Source organism: Mytilus galloprovincialis, chromosome 4 (genome assembly GCF_965363235.1).
Source record: "Mytilus galloprovincialis chromosome 4, xbMytGall1.hap1.1, whole genome shotgun sequence".
NCBI lineage: Eukaryota > Metazoa > Mollusca > Bivalvia > Mytilida > Mytilidae > Mytilus > Mytilus galloprovincialis.
This window is the reverse complement of record NC_134841.1, coordinates 57,981,254-57,997,717: the sequence shown is the minus strand read 5'-3', so window position 1 is coordinate 57,997,717 and position 16,464 is coordinate 57,981,254.

Sequence of the window (16,464 nt, the reverse complement as noted above, 5' to 3'; positions counted from 1 at the left end):
ATACCTTCGAATCTTCAATCTGCATCGCGCCCTGCTGGAAAAAAAAAAGAAAAGGTGACATTAGACATACTCAAAGGCCCTAACAGAAAACATACCTGCAAATGAATTGCATTGTCATCACTAAAGACCCTTTTTTATTAGTACTTATAGAAATGAAATGTATAATGCGATCATTTGAAAAAAAAAACAGTTTTTAATGATCAAGTTTGAGTTTATTGAAAAAACAATCATTTTTTAATATTATTACAGTTTATATATTCATATGTTATGCCTGGTATATTAGTGGATTTTATCACACTGGCATCGGGTAATTTTAAAACAAGTTGACTGGGAAACGTGTCACACATGAACAATAATTTTCTTATAACATCTCTGTCTCGGGTGATATATTAATTATGTACCTAGCAGAGACTTCTCGCTAACAAATATTCACATGGACGTCCCTTCAGTATCATTTAGTAAATGTTCAGATCAATAGGTTTAAGTATAGTTTTGAATGCTTCTTAAGTAATTTCGTAGGGTTGTACATGTATAAGCGTTGATCGCACTTCATACAAGATGTATTTCGGTCAACCCTATAAATTTACAGAAAGAAGCATTCAATTCTTAAATAAAATAATCCTTGAACTATTGGCTAAGGCCGAAACACGAACAGATATGCCAGTGACAAAAAGTACGTACATGCAGCAGGAGAATTTGATTTCAGCTTTAAAGTGGGACTAAGTTCATAATTTAATAAAACATTTTTTTAAAGTTTTAAAACTATTCACTGGCTATATAGTTCTTAATTTGAACAAGAAATATAGGAAAGAGTCTTAATGGGCTATTCCTTCATTCTAGAAAAATTGCATCCAGGAAACTTACTTTCTATTTTGAAATGATACCAAAATCTACGTTTTATCATACATAATTCTATATAGTTTTTGGAAATATTCAAAGCCTTCTGTACAATCGGCTATGAAAGGCAACTACATGTAAAATGTAAATAATTCATACTTGCAAACAAACGGACTTATTCATAACAAAACAATCCCGCAAAACAAACATGACAGGCACAAACCAACGACAACCACTGAACTACCCGTGTTAAATATTGATAGGTCATGGAGCTTCTTTTCGAGATATTTGATTTATAACAAGTGTTGCGTTTTCATTGGCACTCAGTATATATAAATAGAACCATACAAATAGTTACCAAATACATATAAAAAAAGATGTGATATGAGACAATTCTCCACAACAGACCAAAATGACATAGAAATTAACAATTACAGGTCGCCACACAACCTTCAACAATGAGCAAAGTTAATGCAGCATAGTCAGCTATAAAAGGTCTGGAAATGACAATGTGAAACAATTCAAAGGAGAAAAATAACAGGCTTATTTATGTACAAAAAATAAAGAAAAAACGAATATGTAACACATAAACAAACGACAACCACTGAATTACAGGCTCCTTTTATCATGTTCTCAGATATCATCTCCCAATTTAAAAAAAATCACGAAAAATTGAACCTATTATGTGTTGCTCTCCTAGCTATAAAATGTATCCAAAATCAAAGATGTGGAACATATTCTATCATAATCATTTGGTAACTAATGCAATTAGTGTCTCTTCCATGCCTGTCGTGAACATAAACACTAAACTAAATATAAAATAAACAATACTCCTAATGCTCCGGTTGGTTGTCATCGTGCAACACAGTTAATAACACATATAGGAAAATCATAGAACTACATTTATCATAAAACACTGTCAAACATCCAAACATACTATCCACACTCATTTGTGTCCACACTCATCTGTGTCCACACTTGTTGATTTATAAAATATGGCGGGAAAAGGCTGACTCGGACTTTTACCTAAATTTTGCATTGGTATTATTTGGGTCTCAAATCAAAAGAAAGAAAATCAAGAATCTGCTTAAATTTCGTTAAATTACATTTTTATGAATTATTAAGTCTTATGTTAAATGATAAATAGGTGTTATGGGGCAAAATATTTTACATTGTATCGTATGAAAAACACCGAGGAGTCCGAACATTTGACATTTATTCCAAAACCTCACCTAAGTACATACTTAACAACATAAATATGTTTTCCTTAGGTTACTATTTGTTATAGAAGTACCATCAACGTTCTTTTCCGAGTGAATGTTTTCATGTGCACTACTTGAAATAAAAACTAGAAAGTCAAACAAGTCTTTCGTCTGAAACTGTTGACCAGATCATATTTCTTAATAAGAAACGGTGAACCCTACGCAACTGATTAGAGACATTTGAACGGTGGTTATACACGGATCAACACTTTCATGAATTAATAATTAACTCATCACGAGTGTAAAACTTACCGTTGTTCGTTAATCAAGACTTCTATATAAACGTGATTTGGTATGAGATGTATAATTTAATTACTCTGTGTAAAAAAAAACACAGAAAAAAGTAAGACTGAGCGACACGAAAAAGCACAAATAATTTGAAGTTCAATACTTTTGTTTACAAATTAATGGACAAGTCGTTATATAAAAAATACCGACTCCTCAGTAACAGATGATAAAAATGTAGTCTTCTTTGTCGGACTTTGTATGCAAATAATTTTAATTTTATTGGAATTTTGTTCATTCATATTATTGTAATATATGTCTCTGGGTTCATGAACACGTAAACAAACAATAATTGATATTATGATAGGTTATTTGCAGAAACAGCGGTCGATAATAATTCATTGTTTAATTGACACAAAAAAACATAAGAGCAATTAAGCTATCATGCGGTTTGTAATAAATTTGTCTTAATATGTTTATGAAAGGTAATAACAAAAACACTGCATTCCACCTAAAGTCTCAACTTTTCAATAGACGTTTAAGATTCATCCGAGTACTCGAGTATCATGACAGAGTATCCGAGTATTAAAATTCAGATATTTTGACATCCCTATAATTTGTTTGTCAATTTACATTAACACATTTGTGTCTATACATGTTCATCATTCTGTCTATGTGTCTAAAAGTTTGTCTTTATTTTCACCAGTCCTTTATAATAGTCTGACTACATTCTCAACAGTCTGGATATGTTTCCGCAAGTCTGTCTTTGTTCACTAGTCCGTCTACATTTGCATGATCCATCGGTCTGTCTATGTGTCCACTAGTCTGTCTTCATGCCCAACAGTCTGTCGACATGGCTATATCGGTCTATATATCTAACAAGCTGTGTCTTCATGTCCAACAGTCTGTCGAATCGACTGTCAGTTGATCTATATGTCTACCGAGCTGTGTCTACATGTCCAACAGTCCGTCGACATTACTATCAGTCGGTTTATATGTCTACCAAGCTGTGTCTACATGTCCAACAGTCTGTCGACATGGCTATCAGTCGGTCTATATGTCTAACAAGCTGTGTCTTCAGGTCCAACAGTCTGTCGACACGGCTATCAGTCGATCTATTTGTTTACCAAGCTGTGTGACTGTCTACATGTCCATCAGTCTGTCAACATGTTCACATGTCTGTCTACATGCTTAAACGTTTGTAATTGCATTTTGTTGTACATTGATTGACTGATCGTCCAACTCATCAATTTGCTAACAGCTTCATGCATTCTTTTGAACTGAAAATTCACTGTGTGTATTCTCCATACCAATACCCTTCACCACACCACCCTTTGTTTGCACCGAACTCCAAACCCAGGGAAAATCCTCTTTTACTTTCTTTTAATTAGCATGATTTTTCACACTGAAATGTATGCAACGCTTTTCTTGGTGGGTATTTTTCGGGTACTGCAAGATGCACAACTAATTTGTTCTCAATTTGTAATTTATAATTTTATGAAATATATAATTTTTGTTTTCACATCGTAGGTGCCCGCAAGTGACAAAGTCAGTCTTCGTGCTCATTTATGTTTGTGCACCCGATCTTTAACTTTGTGTTGTGAAACACAGGTCTGAAAATTGCAAATTTAGGGCCAGCTACAGCCCGACTCCGGGTGCGGGATTTTCTCCTTGTGTTGAAGACTCCTTGGTGACCTTGGGCTGTTTTCTGCTCTTTATTGGATGGTTTTCTCTTTGACACATTCCCCATTTCCGTTCTCAATTATGTTTTTTTTCAAGATGGAAAAAAGGCATAAGGTAGCAATACACAGTTAGGAGTTTAGTTTCGCATTTTGGCCCCTATGGATTTTTCAAATAGGAAAGTTATTGTGTAATAAAATTCATTTTTAGACAGATGAGTGCTAATTTAGCCGTCAAAGATGGTTTATAAGTGCATCAAGATGATTTATTACATGTTTTATGGGCTGTTTTCTGTTTGACAATCCGTATTTTCATAGCTAGACCGGCCATCGGTCCAGAAATTAATGTACTGTTTACCAACACTCTTTTTCTACACGAAGTTTTTGACGCAATTTTACAAACAAGAGTGCACACACTGAAATGTCTCGCCTTCTTTACTAATCATTGATATTATGTTGATAGTCCTAAGTATAAAGCGTTATTACAACTGTCACATAAACTTAACATTAAACAAGATAGTTAAACAAAGACCAATGAACCATGAAAATGAGGTCAAGGTCAGATGAACCATGCCAGGCAGACATGTACAGCTGACAATGCTTCCATTCAACAAATATAGTTGACCTATTACTTATAGTTTAAGAAAAATAGACCAAAACACAAAAACTTAACACTGTCCAATGAACCGTGCAATTGAGGTCATGGTCAAATAAAACCTGCGGGACTGACATATAGATCATAATATATTTTCATACACCAAATATAGTTGACCTTTGGCATATAATATTAGATAAAAAGATAAAAACTTAAAAACTTAACTTTGACCACTGAACCATGAAAATGAGGTCAAGGTCAGATGACATCTGCCCGCTAGACATGTACACCTTACAATCATTCCATACAACAAATATAGTAGACCTATTGCATAAAGTATGAGAAAAACAGACCAAAACACAAAAACATACCTATAACCACTGAACCACGAAAATGAGGTCAAGGTCAGATGACACCTGCCAGTTGGACATGTACACCTTCCAGTCCTTCCATACACCAAATATACTAGCCCTATTGCTTATAGTATCTGAGATATGGACTTGACCACCAAAACTTAACCTTGTTCACTGATCCATGAAATGAGGTCGAGGTCAAGTGAAAACTGTCTGACGGGCATGAGGACCTTGCAAGGTACGCACATACCAAATATAGTTATCCTATTACTTATAATAAGAGAGAATTCAACGTTACAAAAATTCTGAACTTTTTTTCAAGTGGTCACTGAACCATGAAAATGAGGTCAAGGACATTGGACATGTGACTGACGGAAACTTCAAAATATATAGCTTTTAAGAAGTGAGCTAACACCGCCGCCGCCGCCGGATCACTATCCCTATGTCGAGCTTTCTGCAACAAAAGTTGCAGGCTCGACAAAAATGAGATGAAAGACATATGATTTTCATTGGATTTGCTGAATGATATATGTACACAGTTACAGAAAAGGTATTACTTCAAGCGATTGAAATTCTACTTTTAGCCAAATTTTGGGGAAATATGTGACATCTCCCCCCCCCCCTTTTTTGCAATATTTTATAACAAATAAATGCAGATTGTTGCCATGGATATACCAAAAAGAAATTATATTTTACCATTTTATATACTGGATATAAAATCTATGGAAGATTCTGATACAAACATATGCCCATATATGACAAACAGTAAGCTTGATATTGCAAAAAAGCTTGGTAAAATTCATAAGGGCAAATTTTAGTATTTTTTCCTAACTGTTAATTGCTACCTAACTTTATATAAATGCAAACAAAAAACAATATCCCAATTTCTAATTACGTTGGTTTTCTGTCTCTGCACAGGTTTTTCATCGTTGTTTTTTTTTTTTTGTTTTTTTTTTTTATCTAATTATTCCTTACTGGCAATTCTTGTTTGCGTTCAAATGCCCAAGACAAGAAATTTACATTTTGCATATCGAAAGTGTAAATGACTATCTTCTCCTATCACCAGACGATTACAAACTATGGTCGGATTTTAATGTTTTAGAACTCATAGAACATTCCGACCATGCACCGTTATTTTTTGAACTCGTTTTAGCAGATGCAAGCCCAAAAACGTATACCGTAAGACTCAAAATATTTTAATATGGGACGATAGTAAAACAAACGATTTTGTTGAAAGGATACAACAACAAACAGAAAGTTTAACATCATTAGTGAGTAATATTTCGAACGATGATATGAATATTGCAGTTAGTGATGTTTCAAACATTTTCTATAACAATGCTTTAAAAGTTTTTGGTCGTTCGATTCTTATACGAGATAAAACAAATACAGATAGACCGTATAATGAATGGTTTGATATAAAATACAGATAGACCGGATAATGAATGGTTTGATGTAAAATACAGATGGACCGGATAATGAATGGTTTGATGTAAAATACAGATAGACCGGATAATGAATGGTTTGATGTAAAGTGTGCATATGCCCGTGATCAGTTCCATCGTGCTCGCAACTTCTTCTTTAGACACCCCATAGAGACAAATAGACAATTGTATGGAACTGAAAGGAATAATTATAATAAGGTGAAACGAACGGCAAAGTTCAATTGCAAGCGGCGAAAAGGCAAAATTTAAGTAACGTGGCGAAAACAGACCCTAGGAAATTCTGGACCGAGGTTCGTAAATATTAAACAAACACTGGTTGCAAAATAGACAATGCATTAATGTTAAAACACTTTGAATCTATCCTTGAAGATAACCCACCAGATTTATGTGACGAAGTTTTAAACCTTATGAACAATTCTTTTTTTTTTTAATTTGAATATAAATGACCTAGACATTGAAATATCTGAGGTTGAAATTAAAGCTGCAATACATAAAATGAAGTCAAGAAAAAGTGCGGGAAATGATGGCATAATTAGCGAAATGTTATCTTGTTGTCCGATCTTATTTGCACCAATTCTGAAAATTTTGTTTAACTTTATTTTTTCATCTCGAATATATCCTGATCACCGGACAGAATGTTTAGTCATAGCGGTTCCTAAAACTGGTGATTTATCAGATCCGAACAACTATAGGGAACTAATTGTGCCCCTTTAATAGCAGACTTGTTTTTGTACTGTTACGATCACAGTTTATGACTAAACTCAGTAAAGACCGGTCGAAATTGCATTTAATTGATCAATTCAACAACACTTACCGTTATCTTGATGATATTTTTTCGTTAAATAATCAAGAATTTTCTCAATATTCCGCTGAAATTTACCCCAAGGAACTTACTTTAAATAAATCAAATTTATTCGGTAATGACTGTCCTTTCCTGGATTTAGATATTTCGGTTTTGAATGGGAAACTCCACACTAAAATTTACGACAAAAGAGACGATTTTTCGTTCCCTATTGTTAATTTTCCATTTTTAGATGGTGATGTTCCTTTGGCACCATCTTACGGTGTTTATATTTCACAACTTGTTCGCTATGCCCGTGTCTGTTGTGACGTTTTTGATTTTAACGAACGCAACCTATGTATTACTGGTAAATTATTAAACCAGGGATATCGTTACCATAAATTACTTAAAACCTTTACTAAATTTTTCCATAGATATAAAGATTTGGTTTTGAAGTTTGGTTGTACCTGTAAAAAACTTATTTCAAACGGGATAGCACATCCTCATTTTTACGGAAATGTTGTTAACCTTCCCCGGAAATTTAGAAATGATCCATGTAAACTTGTCGCTCCTTTAAATAAACTTATTCTAAAAGGTTACCTATTTAACACTGTAATAAGATCATTGAATATTGTTTTTATTGGTATAAATATTGATTTTGTTATCAGTAAATTAAAAGCTAACTAAATATTACTAGTATGTTATATACATATACATATTCATGGATCTACAATCTGTCGATATCTGTAACTTGGCATTGCACAAGGTCATGTTTTTCTTTGGCTGTTTATGACGTCTTTACACTAAATCCATTGGATGTTGGATGTGTACGGATTGATAGTTTAGTCTTAGATGCATGTGATTTTTTTATTAGTTGTTAGTGGCTTTGAACTAGCTGTCAGACAACTGCGAGTACTCTCAGATCTGTTCATTGCGTCTTTTTGTGTCGGGATGTATAAGTACCCGGCCACGTCTACTTGTATTTTGGTCCATCTGATGAGTTAAAGCCTTTTTCAACTGTTTTTTTATAGTTCGTTCTTATGTTGTACTGTTATAACACTGTCCCAGGTTAGGGGGAGGGTTGGGATCCCGCTAACATGTTTAACCCCGCCACATTATTTATGTATGTGCCTGTCCCAAGTCAGGAGCCTGTTATTCAGTGGTTGTCGTTTGTTTATGTGTTACATATTTGTTTTTCGTTCATTTATTTACATAAATAAGGCCGTTAGTTTTCTCGTTTGAATTGTTTTACATTGTCTTATCGGGGCCTATTACAGCTGACTATGCAGTATGGGCTTTGCTCATTGTTGAGGCCGTACGGTGACCTATAGTTGTTAATGTCTGTGTCATTTTGGTCTTTTGTGGATAGTTGTCTCATTGGCAATCATACCACATCTTCTTTATTATATATAGACCAATAGTTTTAGTTAGTGTTTTATCCAAACTATACACTTCTATTTTAACCAATCGTTTATTGTCGTGGTCAGAGGAAGAAGAAAAACTCATCAACAATCAATTTGGCTTCAGACCCGGACGATCTACTATAGATGCAATATTTGTATTACATTGAATTATTACTAATACTCTTCAACAAAAGCAAAATATGTACTGTTCATTCGTAGATTTCCGTAAAGCGTTTGACAAGCTGGACCGAAGAATACTTATGTATAAACTCCTTAAAAGTGGAATTAGCTCCAAATTTGTTACTATTGTGAAATCTGTGTGTCGTAGCTGGGACTCTTAGATTAGTATAGTCCCAGGTCGTAGTTATAGGCCTTCAATAATGAGACAAAACATACCGTATCGTCGGCTATAAAAGACCCGATATGAAAAATATGAAACAATTAAGTTTATTACATCCAATTCCATTGAGTGTGTAGGCAAAGGTAATATCTTTGGTTAGCTAAGGTAGAATACCATCCTTTCGATGTAGCCCAGTCGTACAGACAGATAGATTGGTTATCTGTCTGATGAGTCTACTTTTTAAGGAGGGTAGTTTACATGACCTAATAATGACTTCACGGTTCAGCTAGCAATAGTCCGAGATTACTCTGACGTCCAACGGCTGTTTTGCCAGACAAGCTGGGGCCGTGGGACTTGTCTGGCAAAACAGCCGTTGGACGTCAGAGTAATCTCGGACTAAGCTAGCAAGCAAGCTAACTAAAGATATTACCTTTGCCTTCACACTAAAAAAAAAATAGGCTGTAAAAAAACGCCCTATTGACAAAATATATTCCACTCCTTTAGATTAAATGTTCAAAACACTGACCTTCCACAACAAATTCCCACAATGAGCTCCTTTAGTCTATATTTCATTTCAAATTTTATTGTCAATTTGATTTTGAATGGCCCAACTGTTTTAACTGGCAATATGAATTGATTCAATATGAACCTGAGAAAGATCGAATAAGAGTAAAAATTAGTCAAGTTGATTCTTAATATCAAATAAATACAAACAAACACCACGCGTGAAATCATAAATCATAAACAGAAAACTCAGATGACCATGTCTTAAAAACAAACGAGTGAAACAAAAAATAACACAGAAATTTGAAAATTGAGCAACACGAACCCCAAGAAAAACAGATAGTGCCCTGGAAGAATCAGGAGTTCACAATTCAGTGCTTCTTTTTTAATTACATTTAAGATAACACTGAAAAATAAATGAAATCGCTACCAAAATAAAAAGAATTCTTTTATATTTGAAATCCAACAAATGAAAGTGTTCTGTTATTGTAGGAGAAAAAAAATCGGTATATATATGACTGACTATCTTGCTTTGACTGTGCTAACTGTACGATATTAGAAAAAAAAACCCAAATCTTTGGTCATACTAAACGTTTGGTAGATTTTGTCAAGCTAAAACAAATACTGACGATCAAACTGTGATACTGTATCTCATGTAGCAGAATTCTTCCGAAAATCACCATCAATAATATCGTTTAACAGTGTACGCCAGAGAACGATGAAACTACTTAGCAATGGAGAGACTAGAAACCAATGTTATCTGTTTTGTTTAAACATATTCTATGGTATCAGAAAGTACCATTATTTCATCGACCCTCATGATAAATCAGGAATTAATTTTGCAAAAAACAAATGCACAAGTTAAAACAGAAATACACTCTGCATCGTACTTTATAATAATTCGATATGTTGGCTCGTCCTGTAGTTATTTCTGGAGCTGGAATTGCACGTGTTAGGTACGAACATTTATATTTAAAAATTCGTCCATATGCTAGGAAGGAATATCAGGTTTCATTTTGTAAAGCACCAGGAGAAGAGTAAACTAGTAAATTGCAGCAAACTTAAATCGACGTTTAAGTGTAATGATTCCAACGTTACGTTGTTAGAACACATTTTCATGTGTAACCCAAAAATTTAAGTTCTCAACTAGTTTTTCGCCGATTGTTTTCAAATTTTTTACATTGAGTTGGCATTAGTATTTTCTGTTTAATTAATAAAAAAATCTGATAATTTATAATTTTTGCCATAAGGGTCGTTTTTGCTTGTCGGGCGTCATATGTTTTTTGCAATAAAGTATTCATTCCAACAGTTTTCATTGGGGTTCATTATAAGCCAAGGAAAATTTTAATATGTATCGCCAAAACAATTCAGGTTGTAATTTTACTTTTTTTTCTGACAACAGGCTAGTATAACTAGTAGCCTAGGGATGGCAACGAGTACTCGAAAGGCCGAGTACTCGGATACTCGTTTGCTGTTATACATCTTGAGATATTTCTCTTCACATTTCCACTCACTTTAGTTCCAATGAAATATCCCCTTCGTTATACTAAAATAATTAAGGATGAACTTAGGTGATCTAAGGTAAAATTAAATAAATCAAGAAATCAAAATTGATACTTTAAGCTGGAAGAGTTTTGGAAAAGGATCAAACTAAGCTAAAAATATTGATAGGTCATGGAGCTCCTTTTCGAGATATTTGATTTATAAAATATGGCGGGAAAAGGCTGACTCGGACTTTTACCTTAATTTTGCATTGGTATTATTTGGGTCTCAAATCAAAAGAAAGAAAATAAGAATCTGCTTAAATTTTGTAAAATGACCTTTTATGAATTATAAAGTCTTATGTTAAAAGATAAATAGGTGTTATGGGGCAAAATATTTTTACATTGTATCGTATAAAAAACACCGAGGAGTCCGAACATTTGACACTTATTCCAAATCCTCACCTATTAAGAACATCCTTAACAGCATAAATATGTTTTCCTTAGGTTAACTTACTATTTGTTATAGTAGTACCATCAACGTCCTTTTCTTCCGAGGGAATGTTTTCATGTGCACTACTTGAAACAAAAAATAGACAGTCAAACAGTCTTTCGTCTCAAACTGTTGACCGATTAGAGACATTTGAACGGTGGTTATACACGGATCAACACTTTCATGGATTAATAATTAACTCATCACGAGTGTAAAACTTACCTTTGTTCGTTAATCAAGACTTCTATATAAACGTGATTGGTATGAGATGTATAATTTAATTACTCTGTGTTTGAAACTTAACTAAAGATAGGCGAAATCAACTTTCAAACCCAAAAGTCGAAAATAAACTGACAATGTCATGGATAAAAAAAAGCCGGAAATTAAAACAAACGTCAGTGCAAAAAATTCGAGGCAAAAAAAAAAAAAAAACACAGAAAAAAGTAAGACTAAGTGACACGAAAAAGCACAAATAATTTGAAGTCCAATACTGTTGGACAAGTCGTAATATAAAAAAGTACCAACTACTTAGGAACAGATAATACAAACGTAGGTTTTTTTGTTAGACTTTCTATGCATATATATATTTTTAATTTTATTGGAATTTTGTTCATTCATATAATTTTATCATATATGTCTCTGGGTTCATGAACACGACGTAAACAAACAATAATTGCTATTATGATAGGTTATTTTCAAACTCATAAATCTAAAACAAACTGACAACGCCATGGCTAAAAATGAAAAATACAAACAGAAAAACAGTAGTACACACGACACAACATAGAAAACTAAAGAATAAACAACACGAACCCCACCAAAAACTAGGGGTGATCTCAGGTGCTCCGGAAGGGTAAGCAGATCCTGCTCCACATGTGGCACCCGTCGTGTTGCTTATGTGATTACAAATCCGGTAAATAATCTAATTCGGTAGGTCATATTCATGAAAGGGAAGGGGATTGTAGTTACGACGTAAGGAACATATCCGATATCATTTGTGAAACGGTTATTCCATAACGGTCAACCAACTCGTGATGGCGTTCGTAAAATTTACGAAAGGATGATTTCAACTTCACCATTTGGAACTCTTGGTTTAATAGCTTCCTTGTGAGCAGCAAACCTCTATCAAGAAAATCATGATAGGAAATGCAAGCACGGGAATATCGTATCAATTGGGAGATATATACCCCGTATGCAGGTGCTGCTGGAATGTTGCTGCTTAGAAATGGAAAGTTCACAATTGGAAAGCTGAAATCATCTCTTTTGTCGTAAAGTTTTGTTTTCAACCGACATTTAAAATTGATTTATATTGTGAATACCAGGGGAAATGGTCTTTATGTATTTAAAAAAAAAAGTTCTAAAATTCCTTCAGTTACGAGACATTCAGAATTGAAACCTCATAGTTGACAAAATTGATGACGTCAGTATAGCGATTGGACGGTATAAAAGGACAGACAGAATCAAATTAAAATGCATGAACTTCAAACTTTTTATGTGGAAAAAACGGTGATGTGTGTTCCTCGGTTGATGATGCAAGCACAGGAAGTGTCAAAATAGGGCTCTGTGTTATATTTGTAAAAATGTCAGTATAGTTTTTTGTAAATTGACATATTTGGTATGTTAAAAGTTCACATGTAACAATACAATTTCTGTAATGAAAGCTGAAACTATATTTCTTATCATTTTCTGTAATAGTCACCGAATTATTTCACTATTGGAATAACCGGGCTTGGCTGAAGTGTGCTTCATACGAATACAAGAACAAATCAACTGAAAGGCGGTGTACAAATTGTACCAATGTTAACTTTGTTCAAACACAGGCCCCAAAATCAATAATATGCTGTCAATAAGAAATCAAGTATCTTCCAAGTACAATTTTGTTGGAATTTATAGTTTATAATTATTTTATATGTTCAAAGAGTCAAAACGGTTATCGAAGCACGTTTTCTAACTTAGGAAGTCTCCTCCTTGAATATACTACAATTTAGTTTACATGTAAAATATATATGCACTAATGTTGTACAAAAGATAATGTCAAGGAGATAGATTTAAAGCAAAACTAGAAAAAGAAGCACACAGGAGAAACAGCTACAAAAATAGACGAAAAAACGTGAGTGAAGTATATGGATACTGTCACGGAGTATGATAATGTATACAGCATAGAATAGTAATGTTCAATAAGGTATCTTAGACCCTTTGATAAATATAATTATAGACATTTTTTTTTAAATGTTGCAGTTTTCTTCATGACTAAGGTCCGGTGGTACAAGAGATGGGTCCGATTACTTTCAATGTAATTGATTAAATTACAATTACTTTGTCATTTGAACGATTAAAATAAATTTATGATTACATCATTTCTGAAAGTATCTGATTAAATTAATGATTACATTAGAAAAGTAATCATGATTACAATGAATTTAAAAACAAAACATTCTGAATGATGTGAATGAATAAACGTTCAATATAACTATAGCATTTTTGAGAAAGTATTTTATTTGGTTCAATTATAAAATGATAACTTCAAATTAAACTTCATCTATTTAAATACACACCAAATTTGACTACATATATATACATTACACTTTATCACCAATGATCTCTGAATTATTTTAGATTAAATTTAATAAAGATATATCATAATCAAGAGGTTTTTTTTTGTTTGTCTTCTGACCTCTTTCATAATTTATATGTATTCCAAGTTGCAGTTTATGGAAGTTTGAATATGGATGAAATAAAGTTACCAGTTAAAACTATGTTAAATTTTAATAGAAATGTTTAATCAAATTGTAAACAATATGTAAGTACTAAAAATCATTGCATTTTACATGTCCAGTCCAAATACATTTTTTAACATTTTAAACAACATATTAATTTGTCCAACTTTTAATTTAGTTTGTGCTAATTAAATAAATGTTCATGTCTGATTTATCTTTTGTCATATATATTTCCCTACAGCTATACTCAATTGGTAATTGCAATAAAAACAAACCTTAATTAGTCTCCCACCTGTCAATTCAAAGTTGACAAAAATCACAAAAATTAACAAAAGATTATAATTCAGGGTTAAAGAAAAGTATTACTTGAATATATAACAGTTATTATCAAATATTAATACGAAGATCATTATAAAACGACGAATATACATGTATATACAATATCTTTTACTAAGATAAAAGATATATAATTGATTTATATGTCTCTGCTTAGGCTAATGATGACTTTTCAATACTGTTACAGTTTATTTTTTACTGAAGTAGACATGCTTAAAGTAACAAAACCATTTTAGCATGTTAAAAATTTATCAAATATGAATAACAAAGAGGTTCATTTAATGACCAAAAACAGAATTTTAGATTTTTTTTCATTGTAATCAGAATGTAATCAAAAAGTAATCAGGATTACAGGGTATTTTGAAAAGTAATTGATTAAATTAAATTACATGTAATCAGATTTTTGGCTGATTAATGATTACACTGATTACTTGAAAAATTGTAATCAATTACAGCTGATTAACGATTACAATTACAATTACCCCAAGTCTGGGTGGTACTTCATTTGGGTCACCTAAGCAAGATTATCAGTTATTCTTTCAAGATTTCGTATATTCATTTTAAAGTTGAACTTTCACAATAAATCTGGCCAAGTGTTTCTATATATATGTATATATTTTCAAAATGTTGGTTCTTTTTTGCATGAGAAGAAAGAGTTGCTTCTAAGTGTTTTGGCATATCGTTGAGAATAGTGTACACAATTTCATCATGAATGAAAATGGTCACAATCGCCATAAGTTTCAAAATGCGTACAACTTACAACTTTCTTACATTGTCTGAATTTTTATTCAAAGATTTTTTAAGATGTCAATATTGTAACCAACCATTGTTTGAATTACACCAAAAATAATGGCACAGTCATGCAGGAACCTAATGTTCAGTGGTTGTCGCTTGTTGATGAGGTTCATATGTGTTTCTATGTGGTTCTATGAATAATGGACGTACTTCATCGCGGTCTTTTTTATATAGATTAGACCGTTGGTTTTCCTAGCTGTTTGAATGAGATTACGCTAGTCATTATTGGGACCCTGTTATAGCTTGCTGCCGGTTTGGTGTGAGCCAAGGCTGCTTGTTGAAGGCCGTACTTTGACCTATAATGGTTTAAATTTACAAATTGTGACTTGAATAGAGAGTTATCTCATTGGCACTCATACCACTTCTTAAGATTACCAGTTGCCTTAGTTACAGGGTCATGAGACGAAAATAAAGGGAAAATAGGTATAAAAGTCAGGAGCCTCTGGCCTTTGTTAGTCTTGTATGATTTTTAATTTTAGTTTCTTGTGTATAATTCGGAGTTTAGTATGACGTCCATTATCACTAAACTAGTATACATATTTTTTTAAGGTACCAGCTGAAGACGCCTACGGGTGTGGGAGTTTCTCGCTACATTGAAGACCCATTGGTGGACTTCGGCTGTTGTCTGCTCTATGGTCGGGCTGTTGTCGCTTTGACACATTCCCAATGTCCTTTCTCAATTTTATAATAGACAAACGGAAAAGTGGGAACATACAATCATTTAATAGAGTAGTCCGATGTCGATAATCTGCATCTTTTCTGCCTACTTGGCCCTGATACATGTATACATTTTCTGTTGATAATCAATTTCAGATTATAATTATAAACTCTTATGATTGCCAGTGAGACAACTCTCCAAAAGAGACCAAAAAATGACACAAAAATTAATAACTATAGGTCATCGTAAGCATGTCTTACTATGGCATAACATTTTTTTTACAGTGGCAGTGACAATATACAGCTACATCCAGTTTAATGAATCGATATTACCACTGTGCTACCATCTTGTTGTTCTATTTCACATTTCTTTCCTCCTTTCCAACAGCCAAGAGAGAACTGAGGAATGTTGAAAATTAGATTACGAATTGTCATGATCGATTTAAAACTGTCTGAACATCGGAAGATAGTGTTTATTCTTTACAGGTGAATCTGGTCACCATAAATCCTTCGAAAATGCTGACAAATACAAACTTTGAATATCGATCACGAATTCTTTGA